This window comes from Lactuca virosa, chromosome 1 (genome assembly GCF_052849685.1).
Source record: "Lactuca virosa cultivar CGN04683 chromosome 1, Lactuca_virosa_CGN04683_v6, whole genome shotgun sequence".
NCBI lineage: Eukaryota > Viridiplantae > Streptophyta > Magnoliopsida > Asterales > Asteraceae > Lactuca > Lactuca virosa.
Genome location: NC_136426.1, coordinates 295,997,502 through 296,014,619, shown reverse-complemented (window position 1 = coordinate 296,014,619; position 17,118 = coordinate 295,997,502).

The following is a 17,118-nucleotide window of genomic DNA, read 5'->3' as shown; positions in this document are numbered from 1 at the left end:
ATATCTCTTCTACCCGATTTCTCTCTTTATTGTTGTGTGGTCAAGATTTTTACCCCTAATTTGTAGTTTTTTTATGTTATTTATTGCAATTGGTTCACCACCATCGGCTTCCACCATTTTCAGCCATCCCCACCGGCAAGTCCACCTCCGGTTCACCACCTTCGACCTTCTCTCCTTCACTGCTACATCATGTAAGTGTTGATCGGTTTTGGTGTTTTGTTGCTATCGTGTTTTTTTTTCTGATTTGGTGTATTTTTGGTGACCACCAGCCACCACCGGAGGATACCCATCAAAGTTGACAATTGGAATCCTGCCATCACAGCAAAAAGAAAAAAACAGGTTAGTATTTTTATTTATAATTTTTTTTTTTGAAATTGTGATTGTATATATGCATAAGTTTATATGAAATTGGAATCATTGTATGATTATGGGATTGTTTGTTTGGTATGTGTTTGATTGTGTTGTTTGTTTGCTATGTGTATGATTGTATTGTTTGTTTAGTATATATATGTTTGTTTGTTTAGGTTGATGTGAAATTTAAGTTGTATATTTGTATAAAATGTTAATTTAGTTGTTTATTGTTGTATGAAATTAAAATTGTGTTTAAAATATTATATGAAATTGAAATTTGTTTAGGTACATATGAAATTGAAATTGTATATATACAATGTTAATTTACTTGTTTAGGTTTATATAAAATCAAATATTTTGTATTATTGTGAAATATTTTGCAATTATGAACTTTTCAAAAAGAAAATTAAGTTTAAGTTTATATAAAATCAAATATTTTGTATTTGTTTACTTTATTAGTTTAAGTGAATGAAGTGATAAAATATTTAGTTTTTAAGTTAAAATGTTTTGTCATTAATAGCAACATACTTTTTTTAGCTTGTTTATTACAGTCGATAAGAGTTGGATTCGTGAAAATCGAACGTCCCCAAAATTCTTGGAAGGTCTTAAAAACTTTATCGAGATTGCCAGGAAACATGTTGACTCTGAAGACAAAGTGCGTTGTCCGTGCGTAAAGTGTGTGAATGTTTATAATATTTGTTAAATTTTCAAATGTTGCTTATTTATAATTAGCTTTATTATATATTTTGAATGTTTATAATATTTGTTAAACAGATGGCAGAAGTCGCGAGGGGACATGGAGGAGACGGTGGGGATAGACCACCACACGGGGTCGCACGCGGTGTACCATCGAGTTGCCAATCTTGTAAGTTACATGAAATTTTTAAGTATTAGATATATTAAAGTTTTAAATTTCTAAATTTTCAATTCTATATGTAAATGTAGCACAAGCGAAGAATGTGAATGTGAATAAGCGTGGCAAATGGAGAAACTTAAATTTGTACGACGAGTATGAAAACAACAAGTGTAATCCTTTGGATTTGCGAATTGATATCTCCGGGCGGACGTACCGATTTGTGGGGGACAACGGGCAAATGTTTGTCAGACTGATCTCAAATCTGGTGGGATCAAAGGTACCGTTGCATTATCATACTTGGCGTCGTGTTCCTATCAAATTCAAAGATGATTTATATCCCGAGCTAGAAGTAAGTATACAATATATTTTATATGTATTGAATTTTACACTTATTAAATATTTTTTTACTAATCAAATATGTTTTTCCTTTTGTAGACTTATTTTGATCTAAATAGGTACCGGGGCACAGACTTGTGGGAACCCCTTCGAGCGGGTATCCAAGCAGACATGCAAAGAGCTTATCGAGACCGCAAGCATGATATGAAAAATCATTTTAATAGAGTTGGTGGATATCATGATGTGGAAAGGGCAAAAAGATGTCCACCGACTGATTGGTCCGCCGAAGCTTGGAATAAAATGATTGATTTGTTATTTTTGACCGATGAATACAGACGCACGTCGGACAAAAAAAAAATTTGTAGGTCGAAACTTCCGCACACAAGTGCTCACGGATGTAGACCCTATGCTCAACGACGTTATTTAGAGGTAATAAAATATTATAGTATTAGTTAAAAGTGTTATTAACATTTGTATAAATATATTTATTGATTTCACTAATTATAGGAAAAAAAGGGAATGAAGTCGCAACATATTGAGGGTTGGAGACAAATGCGCTACAAAGAAGGTTCGGGTTGGTGTACAAGTCGAGCACAAGAAGATTGGGTAAGTGATAAACGAAATGAATGTGTTGTTTAAATATACTATTATTATTAATTATAGTTTTTTGTTTAAGGAATATTATTATTATTTTAATGTTTAAGTTTAGTTGTTTGTTTTAATTAACGTACGTTTATTGTTTTCTTTATTTTAGGAAAAAATTCAAAAAGAATATGAGAAAATGCAAAGCGAGGTTGGGGAAGGCGGAATAGTAGACGAGGAAGAATGTTTAGAATGTGCCCTTGGGACGAGACGCGGGCATGCTCGCAGGGTGGGTAGGAGACCAACCGCCAACTTCGGTTTAATTCCAAATGAACGACCTTCCACTTCAAAATCGTCTCAATCTCAATCCCAATTTGATGCACAACAAATGCAAGAATACTTGCAACAATATAATGCATCATTGGCGGCATGTATTCCCGGCTTCCAACCACCACCACTTCCTAACTTTCTATTCAACTCTAACACACAAGCAACTACCTCTCAACAAGTTGCCGAAATGATGGAAGAAGAAGGAGAAGGATATGATTATGATAATGATGTTTGATGTTTTTTTAATGTTTTGAACAATGTTAGTTAACTACTTGAATTTGATGTTTTGAATTTGAACAATGGTACTTAGTTAATGTATTTCAATTGATATATGTTGGAATGTGTTTTGGATTTGTTAAAAATGCAGGAATGGCAATGTACTAAATCTGTAAAATTGAAAAAAAAAAAAACAAACAGTGCCTATCCCGGCGACAAGTCGTCGCTATAGGTATGTTATTGGCTCCTGTTAAAACCCTATAGCGACGACTTGTCATCGTAATAGACAAATCCCGTGGCTACAACATGTCGTCGCTATAGCTTTACCGACGACAAGTCGTCGCTATAGGTAGTTAATAAAACTTTATTTTTTATCCCCGAAAATATGATTGACGAAACATATCCCAACGACTTGTCGTCGTGATAGGTGAAGCTATCGCGACGACATCAATACCGACGACACTATTGACCTATGCCGACACGCCTATGCCGACGACTCTATCCCGACGACATGTTGTTGGCATACCCTATCGTCGGGAGAGAGCCCGAATTTGTCGTCGCTATAGCCTGTTAATGTTGTAGTGGTAACAACAAAATAGATTAAACGATATATCATAACATTTATAAGGGCCTTCTTTTAGTTATTGGTTAGTGGTAAATGTCGCAAATTTTTAGTCCCAAATGTCTAAAATGTGTAGCCTGAAATGTCTGAAATTAAAGTATTGTCTCAAATGGATGATGTTTGTCAGTTAAATATATTTGTAAGGACAATTTTTTTTGGTATGATTATGTCCCAAATGTCTAATTTTGTAGGTCATCTGTCCGACATATTATAAGTAATTTTATGAAAATGTAAAATTCTATCATCATGTATGTTACGTTTCTTTGTTAGATGAGAAACTTATTGTAAGTCCCTAATTTGCCTGTGTATCAATCAGATCCGTTTGATGGTGCGGAATCCCAATCAAACGGATGATGTCAGATCAAATAGAAGAGAAGGAGAAGAAGAATAATATGAATCTTGTATAGTATTGATTAGAATGAAGTTCCCTTACAAGATTCACACACACTAACACACACTCCCTTCTCTCTCTCTCTAGAACACCTTCAAATACACACACTTAAGTTCCTCTAGTGTTCATCAATCATCAATCTATTCCTCACACCCCTCACCCCTATATATACTCGACTGGGCCGCAAAATGGGTTTACGGCCGTAAACGTGTTTACGGCCGTAAACTCTGTTTACGGTCGTAAACGTGTTTACGACCGTAAACTCAGTTTACGGTCGTAAACTCACAACACATTACAGAAAAATACAATTTCTTAGAAAAGCAAAGTATAAACCATATTTTTGACCCAACAATCTCCCCCTTGGTTTATAGCTTTCTTTTCTTTTCTTAATTGACCCAACAAGCTCCCCCTAAAAATTAGCTTGCTTTTGTTCATAATCTTCATTGGGAGCTTGGCTTCAGCTTTAATCTTCAAATTCATCACAGCATCAAGATGAACATATGAATCTTCCATGAATGACTTCATCTTGAGCAGTTGGGCTTTTCTTCAGAATTTGGCATTGAACGCACATTGGGTGAGGAGACTTTTTGATAAGATTCTTGAAAGATAGCGCTTTCAGCTTGAGAATCTTCAGAGAGAATATCAGAGAGAACTAATCTTCTGGATCACTTCAGCAGGTTCATAGATAGCAGCAGACTGATTGAGGAGACTTCAATGCAATCCGACACATAATCTTCAATTGCAGCTTCACCTTGCTTCTGGGGTTGAAAGAATGAATGTCGAAAGAATAATCTTCATTTCTTTCTCCTTCGAATGAAAATTCTTCGATGCTAACGGACGAGGCTTTGGCTCAGAAATTTTCAACACAAACTCCATGAGTCTTATCTATACCTGAAATCACTTTTCAAGACAAAACAAAACTAAAAGAAAATTTTAGCACACAATATTTTTGGATTTTTCATATTTTCTGAAAAAGAAATAAAACAGATTTAACACTATTTTTGGCTTTTTAATTTTTTTGATTTTTGTTTGGTTTTCAAAATTCTTAATTCTCCCCTAATATTTAAATTAGAAGAAACTTTGAACAAATTTAACAAAAATAAAATGATATCTAACTTTAAGAATGATTTGGGATCAAAGTTTTTAGACAGCCTTTATCCACTTTTCGGTACCTTTTATCTTCACGTCTTTGTCTGGTCGATCGCCGGTATTGTGGTCCACTTAAACACGAAAAATTGTGACAATTTTAGGACATACTATTTGTTATAAGACAAGGTGAACCTAAGTTCCAAGATACTATATCTGATCCTAAGTTCCTAGATATTACATCTTAAGGACCATTCAGCTGACGACGACCAGGGATATTGTTGTCCACCTAAATTGAGCAGCGAGATCTATAGACAATCTTTGAGTGTTCAATTTTAATTGTACTAGAACATGGTTCCCGCTTCCTGATATGCCCCAGTAATCAAGAACTTCCAGAGTACTCCTTACATCGGGTGAGCAGACAATCATTAAGAGAGAGAATGGATTCAGATTATTATTAATTATAGTTCTTAGAGGGATTGAGATGTAGAAGGGTGCATATACTGTGTACCAGGTCGGATTATGAGTCGCGCAAAGGAGACAGTATATGGCTAACAGATAGGAAGAATTTCATAGATATAAGATGCAGCGAAATAGAATTGCATATGTTGCTGTCCAGGTCAGATCTCTTCCAATCACGTAAAGGAGGCAACATATGACTAACAGACAGATAGAGAAAGAAAACAATTTTCTACAGACCTAACTCATCGGAATTTACCAGTCGCCCCATCAATACCGGAATTAAGGACATAATCCGCACATCGAGGAAAAGTTAATCCACGGTTCCAAGTACGGGTTCATTTAATGTGACGAGTAGATTCCCATATATATCTCCCTGCTCAACCTATCCGAGCGTCGTACTGTCAGGCTAAACGGATTTAACTAGGTCAAGATTTGTCAAGTCTAAGAATTTCTTAAGTTCAACTCTGCCTAGTCAAGTCCATTTAGAATCTTTCGTGCCTACCAGCGCATCAAACCCAGAGCATAGACCCTTCAACTTTGGGTACGTTACGCAGACTCAGATTGCCTGTTATCACTTGATTATATCACTTCCCAAAACATCTCACTCAAACTCATTTCATTAACCAACATATTTTTGGATTTTTGGATTTTCTAATGTTTTTGGATTTTGTTTTTATTTCTCCCCCTAAATTTGTGCATAGGAGAGAAACGAAAGTAAATGCGCAAATTTAAACTATCCTAAAACAAAAATTAGTCTTTAAAGTGAATCAGCTTACGAAAAAACTCAGGAGTATAGAGAAGAAAACTCAAACCGTAAGTCACCGATTGAATTTGCATCCAGAAGGTCTGAGAACAGCACGTGTAATCTCAGAACAGATCTGAAAATTCTTCATGTCATTAAGCACTAACCCCATGTGTGATCCCTTCCTTTCTTCCTTTCCCGCAAAGGACACATACTCTCAAACAATGTTCTGAGTGTTGTACAGTTGAGAAATGTCTCCTATCATGTGCCTGGAACAGCCACTACCAACAAACCGAAGTTTGATGATATGCCTCCATAGCTGCTCCGACACAGAGCGGGATCAGTTGTTCTTTGGAACCCAGTCCATTTTGAAACTGGGTCGACCTTTGTCATCCTTGCACGATACTCTCTCCCATGACATATCCTATTTATCACAAACAGAAGATGAAGAAATATTAGAGTCATTAGTTGATTTGGGAGAGTGAGCCTTTGGAACCCATTTGTAGTTGGGTTTAATCCATTTCTTTTTCGATCTGATGGGTGGCTCAGTACTTGCTTTTGAACTTGATGTCGGCCGTTGAGATGACTTTGATTTTGACTTCACGGGAGCATCTCTTGGATTTGACTTCTTGGCCGACATTTCCTTCTTGCCCTTGGGAGTTGGATTCTTGGCCTTCTGCGCGTTCCAGTCATCATGGTCTGAACGTGACCTTGAGGGGTTTCTTTTGGAGTATCTCCCTCTTGGCGCGTTCTGCCAGCCTTGTGCGTAGTAAGGAACGTATGCACGATTTGGACAGTTTCTAGCAATGTGTCCAGGTGTTCCACAGTGAAAACATATCTTTTTCTTCACTGTGAAGTTGTTTCTTCCTGCCCCTGGTGGCGTATCCTTGCCTTGTCTCTTGTTTTTCGCACAGTTACAACAGGCACTCTGTTTCACTGGAATTGGTGGCCTGTATTTCTGAACAGCAAGTTGATCAGAAGCAACTGAGTTTGAAGCAACCGATTCAGAGTTCAAGGAGATGTTGGTTTGTTCAATGGTGTTCTCCTTGTTCTCATCCTCTACTACTTTACCTGCACATGTAACAGAAACATCAGGAGCATCAGGATTATCAACATTAATAATGCCTCCTGATACAAAACCAGCTGGTTTGCCATATTGAAGATGTGCCTCACTGTCAATTTCTTCCTGTGTCGAAGGGATGGATGTGTAGTTATGATTGAAAGGTGGAGGAACACTATCATACCCTAGACCCTTGTTTTGATTATCTTTGAATTTTAATTGGGTTTCAAATAAGGAGTCGACTGTCTTACTTGACGCAGTATAATTTTTGAAACTAACATCAGTTTTTCCACACTTAATTTTCAAGGCGTCAAGTTCTTCGGTTACAGCATCAAGTTGTCTCTTAATATAGTCATAATTTTCACACTTGTTGCTGAATTCTTCCTGAAGCTTCCTAAAGTCCTTTATTTTTGTTTCTAACTGGGCCTTTAGGGGTTTCTGTCATTTCCTGAGTTGATAACCTTCATATCTCAGGTCCTCAACTTCTCTTTTTAATAAATCATTATGTTCACGAAGAAGTTTAATCGTGGCTTCACATGATTGAGAACATGAAACTTCACATGATTGAGAACAAGAAACTTCATTGACCGGAAGGTTTGTGGAACTCATTGTTTTTCGACAATTCAAAGCGTCAAGTTCTTCAATTACAGCAGCAAGACTAAGACGATTGAGATCTTTTGACTTCTTGATGTCAGCCACGTTCATATCCCATGATTTCGGAAGTGCATTCAATAGCTTTTTGTTTATCTCAGATTTGGTCAAGAAGATCCCAGCTATATTCATCTCAGTAGTGAGTGTGGAAAAACGCTGCAACTGAGCTTCCAGGGTTTCTCCAGGGATATAATCGAACATGTTGAAATTTTGCCTTAACATCTCCTGACGACTCTTTTTCATGTCTTCGTAGACCTCAAAAGTCATTAAAACACGACTAGAAGCTAAAATCAAACTTAAAAGCCAAACTTAAAAAATCAAACCGAAAATCTAAATTTGAAAATTTAAAAATCAAAGTTTAAAGACAAAGGTTAAACTTGAAAAGTCAAAGTCAATTTAGAAATTTTAAAAAAAATTAAAAGCTAATTAATAATATATTTTTTTTTTTAATTTTTTTTTTAATTTTATTATTTTTTTTTTTAGGTTATTTGATCGAAAACGGGGTTTTTGGCCGAAAACGGGGTTTAATGGTCGAAAACGGGGTTTACGGCCGTAAACGGGGTTTACGGTCGTGAACGGGGTTTACGGTCGGAAACGGGGTTTACGGTCGTAAACGGGGTTTTACTGTTTACGACGGAAAAACGCGATTTTTCACCTTTTTTGCTCCAAAACTCGATCAAAAACTCGTTTTTAGGAAAAACGCGAAGAAGAAACCCCCCTTATTTTGCCAAGATCTATCAAAAAACGCAGTAATTTTTCAAAAATAAGATCAAATAAGCTCCAGATCTGACAAAAATTGATTGATACAACCAAGCTCTGATACCAATTGTAAGTCCCTAGTTTGCCTGTGTATCAATCAGATCCGTTTGATGGTGCGGAATCCCAATCAAACGGATGATGTCAGATCAAATAGAAGAGAAGGAGAAGAAGAATAATATGAATCTTGTATAGTATTGATTAGAATGAAGTTCCCTTACAAGATTCACACACACTAACACACACTCCATTCTCTCTCTCTCTAGAACACCTTCAAATACACACACTTAAGTTCCTCTAGTGTTCATCAATCATCAATCTATTCCTCACACCCCTCACCCCTATATATACTCGACTGGGCCGCAAAATGGGTTTACGGCCGTAAACTCTGTTTACGGTCGTAAACGTGTTTATGGCCGTAAACTCAGTTTACGGTCGTAAACTCACAACACATTACAGAAAAATACAATTTCTTAGAAAAGCAAAGTATAAACCATATTTTTGACCCAACACTTATGCACATAGCCACAATATAATCGAGTTCCACTACGGTGAAGGTGTCTACATAATTGTCTCGAAGTTACGGATAAATGCCAGTGGAGAAAATATGCAAACTGTCTATTATTTTCAACAAGCATGCACATGTGGTCTATGGAAAATGGAAAGATTCTCATGTTCTCATTGTATTGTAGTTTGCCGTTATAGAGGGGATGTCCCTCTTTGTATTGTAAATATTGTGTACACTAAGGTGACGTATAAGCGATAGTATATATATGCTTTTGCTCCACTATATCCTGTTGATTATTGGTTAGAGTCATATTAAAAGATTCAAGAAGATAACTCCAAATATTTTTTTTCGTTGAGGCTCAAGGCATGCAAATCAAATTCATAAGGCGTGCAAATCAAATTCATAACGAGACGGATATTTATCGTCTTGATGAACCACACAAATGTGGACTATGCCAACAACCTGGTCATAATAAAAGAAATTGTCCAAATTTTCAACCATGATTCAATACGATATGACCTTTGTAACATATTTAATTAATGTTGTAAATTAGTGTTTTATTTGTATTGTAATTTTTAATTAATGTTTTACTATCGTTTTTAAATAATCTTGTAATTCTGTAACATTGTAATTTATTCAATATTAGTATCTATTTTAACTTATTTTTAATATCAATTTAATAGTATAATTTGTTAAAAATAATATATAAACTATAATCATATATATAATTTTAAATAAATTAATCTAGACAAAATTACAAAAGTGGTCCATGTGGTATATTTTTTTCTAGAAAAATGTCCAACAGTAATGGCACAGTCAGATATGTACTGTGACGCAGTAGCGGTTGGGGTTCAAACCCCTAGCTGAAGTTGCAACCTTTTAGACAATCTATACCTTGTATTCTCTTTGTAAGTCATAAAATGTCATCCTTTATTCATATTAATTTATAGATCTGGGTTTGAGAAGAAATTTTGGTCCCTTTTGGTTATTGTCCTAGAAGTTCTTCGAGTTTGGAGAACTCCAACACCAAATGCTTGTCCTTGAGTGACTTTTGGACTTACTGAGAGTCTGATCATTTCGAGCTTCTTAATGGCCACACAAAGGATTCATGTCATTTTTATAATATTCATGAGTTAAGGTTTTAAGTTTAAGCCTTGGTTTAATTGGGAAATGGATAAAGTCAAGAACTTTATCCATTAAGCCACGTAGTAGATTCAAATATAAAGATCTGAGCTCTGGACGTTAAGGATTAACATCTTAATGGAATAAGTTGTTAGGACGTCAACTGTAGAGCAGGTTCTTATGGACTATGACATGGGTCGCAAGGGCCAATTGCTTCTCTTTTGGCATTTAGTGATTGTGGAGCAGTATAGAGTGAATGCGACGCGGTAGGCGTTAACTGTTAACTTTGACCAGTTGACCGTTGACCTTTGACCGTTGACTTTTTGACCAGTTTGACTATAAGTCGAACTTGTAGAGTTTGATTTATAGATTGAGAATGAGCCTCTATTTTATTAGGTGGTATGTATAGTTGATTATTATGTGACCCCGATTATGGTTTAGCAGCTCTTCGATTAAGGAGAATCTCTCACTATACTAGTATGTATCTTATATGATAGGATGAAGTTACACAACAAGAAATAAGCACATTAGCGATGCCACCTTTAGTGACGACGCCATCTTTTTGTGACGACAATAAAAAAACGTGCCTTTTGTCACCGGTAAAAGAAGGCTTTGTTGTTAAAGGTGGCATCGCTAATGGGCTCCCACCGGCAATGTGTTCGTCCCACATGAAGCTGGATCGTGACCGTCCATCTTCAACATGATCCATCAATTCGGTTTTAATGTCTTCGCACGGAATAGGGAAACTTAAGTTGAAACAACAAATCATCTCTAATGGTGGCGATAAGCATGAACGAAATCGTGGCCCTACGTTTTTTTTAGATCGAACGACTAATAATCACGGAAGAAGGCGTGTAAGTCTCCCAACCTCCAACATAATCATGACCTCTTTATATTAAAGAAATCAAGAAACCATACAACAAATATAATAATCCATAAGCTTTACCTGATTATTTTAATCAAAGGGCTTTACTTAAATATAAAAATGGAGAAGGCTTACCTCTTCTAACGTCCGTAGATCCGGGCTAGTCAATTTAGAGACGATAAACATCAAAAATGACTTTTTGATTGAAGATTAATTAGAAGGATTAATCTTAACCAAGTTGTAGAATATGTGTCGAGGTTTCCGAAAATATAAAGAACGCCGAAATCCGAGTTATAACGAAGAAGTTATGATCTGTCGAAGTTTCACGACAAAACCGGCACGGTGCCGAATGTCGTAAAAAGTGAGTTTTTGATAAACTACTTTTTAGCCTTAGTAATCTAAACGAAACTCGTAGTATTCGTTAAACCGAGAAGTTCGATAAAAAGAACGCCCAAATCTGACTTCGTATGAGGAAGTTATGATTTTTCGAAGTTTCAGCTTAGCAGTAGACAGCTAAACGAGAATCGAAGGTCTCGTAAATAGTAGCACACCGGTAAAAAGTCTGACAAAAATGGACGTCGGATGAAGAAGTTATGAATTTTTAACAGATTTCCTGTCCCGGTCTGTTAAAAATAATAATACAAAAATTAAAGTCAAAATTAGCCGACGAAGTCCTTAACGAAAGTTGTAGAGCGTAATTTTACCTACGCGTGCATATAAAGAACGTCAAAAACGGAGCTCGTATGCGAAAGTTATGGATTTTATAAGATTTGGTGCGAAAATCGAGAAAAATCCCAAAAACCGAGGAATTTCGCACACGTGGACTTCGGCCACGTGTCCTCGCTTCGCATCCGACGCGTGTCCGAAATCTGCTGAGTCACCGAAGCCACCTGGCGAGGCATGTCACGTTCCTCTCGAGTCCGAGGTTCGGTCCAATAGGAGGCTGCCCCGTGTCCGATCTCAGTGTGTCATCAGGAGCGTGTCCGAACCCGGAGAGCCGTCCGAAGTGGTCCAATCAGAAGCCTCCAGCGAGGCCCTTGCATGCGCAGCCCACGTGCGAGCACCTGCGAGCCTTCGCCTCCTGCTGCCGCGTGTCCCTCGCTGCTGACTCCCCTTCTCGGCCGACCTTCGGATCTCCACTATAAATAGAAGGGTTGCGAGATTTCTCGGGTAATTTTGAGAAATTGCCCCTTTTCACCCCCCCTTTTTCGATATTTTAGTCATTTCCACTTCTCCCGAAGCCCCAATATCAATTATAACCCCCGAAATACGCTACGAAGTGCCCGAGAAGCCCGAAAAATTGATCTTTTCGGTTTCGAAGCCCGACCCTTGGCAGAGCCCGGTTTCTCAATAAAACTCCCGGTTTTATTAGAAACGATCGTTTTAGGAAACGAATTGCTGCCCGATTTTCATTAAATCAGGTGAGTGTATAGTCACTTTCATCTTACACATAGATATGAAGTATTTTATATAAAATACGTGTTATGTGTGTATATGTTGTTTGTTTATTTAAGATAGATGTTGAATGAATGTTTTATACATGTTTAAAATGATTTAAAATGTATAAATATTTTATCTTAATATATGTTGGGTAAGACATGGGTAGATAAAGAATGAGGGATAAAAGTACAGTATAGATGTACGTTGGTAGCTATGAATTTAGTACAGTATATATGTACGTTGGTAGCTATGTATTTAGTACGTTGGCAGCTATGGACTTAGTGCCTATTAGATAAGCCTTGGCGACGATGTGACTTAGTGCCTATGAATTTAGTACAGTATAGATGTACGTTGGTAGCTATGTATTTAGTACGTTGGCAGCTATGGACTTAGTGCCTGTTGTATAAACCCTGGCGACGATGTGACTTCGTGCCTATTAGATAAACCCCGGCGACTATGAGACGTAGTGCCTATTGTATAAACCCGGGCGACTATGAGACGTAGTGCCTATTGTATAAACCCTGGCGACTATGTGACGTAGTGCCTGTTGTATAAACCTTGGCGACAATGTGACTTCGTGCCTATTTGACATAAATTGCTGAGGGAAAGCAATGTTGTCACCCCGATGTTTGTCTTATTTGACATAAATTGCTGAGGGAAAGCAATGTTGTCACCCCGATGTTTGTCTTATTTGACATAAATTGCTGAGGGAAAGCAATGTTGTCACCCCGATGTTTGTCTTATTTGACATAAATTGATGAGGGAAAGCAATGTTGTCACCCCGTTGTTTGTTTTATTTGACATAAATTGCTAAGGAAAGCAGTGTTGTCACCCCGATGTTTGCCTTATTTGACATAAATTGTTGAGGAAAGCAATGGTGTCACCTTATTAGTTGTTTTATGTTAGGTTGTCTTGTTTGACATAATTTGCTGAGGAAAGCAAAGTTGTCACCCCCTTTGGTTGCCTTATTTGACATAAATTGTTGAGGAACCCCCGAAGCAATGTTGTCACCCGTAATGAAAATCCTTAGGCTAGGTCCCTAGTGATAGTTGTTTTAGGGACATAAGGTGAGGATAACGGAAATGGGTAATTAGCGTTATTTTGGTTGATGAAATTAATAAATTATTTATGGATTGATAAACTTAAAAAGTTTATTATTTATTGTGGGTTGAAAACCCTATATGCTCACCAGGCTCCCAAGCCTGACCCACTCAGCTTTTTATGTTACAGGTAGTAGACCCTGAGCATAGTCAGATGATGATGAGAGATTTTTGGATTATAGGCCAGTAGTTATAAATAACTGTTGTGAGGCTTATAATGTCTTTTTTATGCTTTTGATCTGTATCGGAACATGACATCCCGAGGTTTTAATATAAAATGAGAATATATTTCTTAAAGAAAGGTTTTGATAAATTTTTATCATGTTTTGTTTTGGGAACAAATTCCTTAACAGCTTTTAAAAAGATTTCTCCGATTTTATTTTAAAAAGCATAAACGAAATCGGTCTTTTCTGGCCGTGAAATTGGGGATGTCACAGTTGGTATCAGAGCATTAGTTTAAGCGAACTAAGAAATTGTAGGATTTCTAGACTTAAACTTAGAATGCTAAGTGATGATTGTGAGATGAGTGTCTACCATTTATTAGACACGAGCACTAGTTTATTTTAGGAAAGATGCCTAAAATGCTTTTATGTGCTAAATGCTATATGTTTGCCATATATGCCATTATTTGTTCGGATCTATGGTCTGTTGCTGACCGGATCTGGAAACCTTATGTGTGTAGGATTCTAAGCGTATGATTACGAGATTAGAACTAACATGTAAACATTTTGGAGCGATAAGAAGATTTATACGTCTATCATAAATAAAGCTTTTTTATCTTAAATTCTCGCCCGGTACACCGAACGTTCGCTTGGGTGTACAAAACGTTATGGTGGAGACTCGTAGAGAATTGAGTAAATGGAGGAAATGAAAGGCTTATGATAGTGAATGACACCTATCGGGAGATATCGTAAGAGTGGTATCTTGCCTTTAGAATATGTCTGATAAAATAGTGGAACGTTTAGAGGAGTATGGTACGTCTGAAGTACACCTTCGAATGGCAGGATGATGGAACGATTGGTGTAATTCTTGAAGTTGTCCCATCGTCTGGAATTTCCATCACCAACCGAGTCGAAGTAGAATTGATGATTGAAGATACATGTGGAAGAAGTCCTAGTAGAGTCTAGGAAAAATTTATGATTATTTGGACACATTCGTATGTGTTAACTTGTTTTGTGATTTTAGGACTTGGGGACTGCGAGACAGTACTTGGGACGAGTATGAGTAGGTGTGAATAGTAGTAGATATCTATACTAGTGGAAGCACAGGACTCACGCTTGGATCAGGGAAAGTCACAAGGTTACCAAGAAACTAGTGATTGATTCCGTTTTATTCGGATATGTCATTACCCTTGTTTCGGTAATGACTAGTAAGTTGGTTGTTATTCCGACCCTAGTGGTCATATCAATTGAGTCCGACTACGATGAGTTTGTTACATGGTTCGGAGGATCAAGTTCGATGTAGCATCTGACTAAAGTCAGAAGGTTGAAATTAATGCGATCGATAGCATCGCGCTCGTTGTTAATAAAGCTTGTAGCTGGAAATGCTATATGCTAAATTTTGATTATATCACATTAAGATACGAACGAAGGTATATTCCATTCTGGAATTTGACTCAAAGAGACTTGAGTCTAGACGTTGCATCATCCGATGAAGGTCATTAGAATATGACCCGTCGATTTGTTACAATAGATAAGGGGAAGTACTTATCCTAAGAAGAAGAAGGAGTCCTCAATAAGGATTTATTTTGTAACTTGTAGGTTACGATTGAAAGTCCAACCTAGTACGAAGAGCAGGTGTAAGATTGAGCATCATGATTATTACTTAGGATGGAAAGATAACGCATGGAATCATTATACAAGTCCTATTTTCGTTGATGATTCCGGGACGTAATCATCCTAAGGGAAAGATAATTGTAACGCCCGTAGATCCGGACTAGTCAATTTAGAGACGATAAGCATCAAAAATGACTTTTTGATGGAAGATTAATTAGAATGATTAATCTAAACCAAGTTGTAGTATATGTCTCGAGGTTTCCGAAAATATAAATAACGCCGAAATCCGAGTTATAACGAAGAAATTATGACATGTCGAAGTTTCGCGACAAAACCGGCACGGTGCCGAATGTCGTAAAAAGTGAGTTTTTGATAAACTACTTTTTAGCCTTAGTAATCTAAACTAAACTCATAGTATTCGTTAAACCGAGAAGTTCGATAAAAAGAACGCCCAAATCTGACTTCGTATGAGTAAGTTATGATTTTTCGAAGTTTCAGCTTAGCAGTAGACAGCTAAAAACTCGAATTTTAGATCGAGTGATTTTTAGCCGACACGACCTAAACGAGAATCGAAGGTCTCGTAAATAGTAGCACAACGGTAAAAGGTCTGACGAAAATGGACGTCGGATGAAGAAGTTATGAATTTTTAACGGATTTCCTTTCCCGGTCTATTAAAAATAATAATATAAAAATTAAAGTCAAAATTAGCCGACGAAGTCCTTAACGAAAGTTGTAGAGCGTAATTTTACCTACGCGTGCATATAAAGAACGTCAAAAACGGAGCTCGTATGCAAAATTTATGGATTTTATAAGATTTGGCGCGAAAATCGAGAAAAGTCCCCAAAACCGAGGAATTTCGCACACATGGACTTCGGCCACGTGTCCTCGCTTCGCATCCGACGCGTGTCCGAAATCTGCTGAGTCACCGAAGCCACCTGGCGAGGTGTGTCACGTTCCTCTCGAGTCCGAGGTTCGGTCCAATAGGAGGCTACCCCGTGTCCGATCTCGGTGTGTCATCAGGAGCGTGTCCGAACCCGGAGAGCCGTCCGAAGTGGTCCAATCAGAAGCCTCCAGCGAGGCCCTCGCATGCGCAGCCCACGTGCGAGCAGCTACGCGCCTTCGCCTCCTGCTGCCGCGTGTCCCTCGCTGCTGACTCCCCTTCTCGGCCGACCTTCGGATCTCCCTATAAATAGAAGGGTTGCGAGATTTCTCGGGTAATTTTGAGAAATTGCCCCTTTTCACCCCCTTTTTCAATATTTTAGTCATTTCCACTTCTCGCGAAGCCCCAATATCAATTATAACCCCCGGAATACGCCACGAAGTGCCCGAGAAGCCCGGAAAATTTATCTTTTCGGTTTCGAAGCCCAACCCTTCGCAGAGCCCGGTTTCTCAATAAAACTCCCGGTTTTATTAGAGACGATCGTTTTAGGAAACGAATTGCTGCCCGATTTTCATTAAATCAGGTGAGTGTATAGTCACTTTCATCTTACACATAGATATGAAGTATTTTATATAAAATACGTGCTATGTGTGTATATGTTGTTTGTTTATTTGAGATAGATGTTGAATGAATGTTTTATACATGTTTAAAATGATTTAAAATGTATAAATATTTTATCTTCAAATATGTTGGGTAAAACATGGGTAGATAAATAATGAGGGATAAAAGTACAGTATAGATGTACGTTGGTAGCTATGAATTTAGTACAGTGTAGATGTACGTTGGTAGCTATGTATTTAGTACGTTGGCAGCTATGGACTTAGTGCCTATTAGATAAGCCTTGGTGACGATGTGACTTCGTGCCTATGAATTTAGTACAGTATAGATGTACGTTGGTAGCTATGTATTTAGTAGATTGGCAGCTAT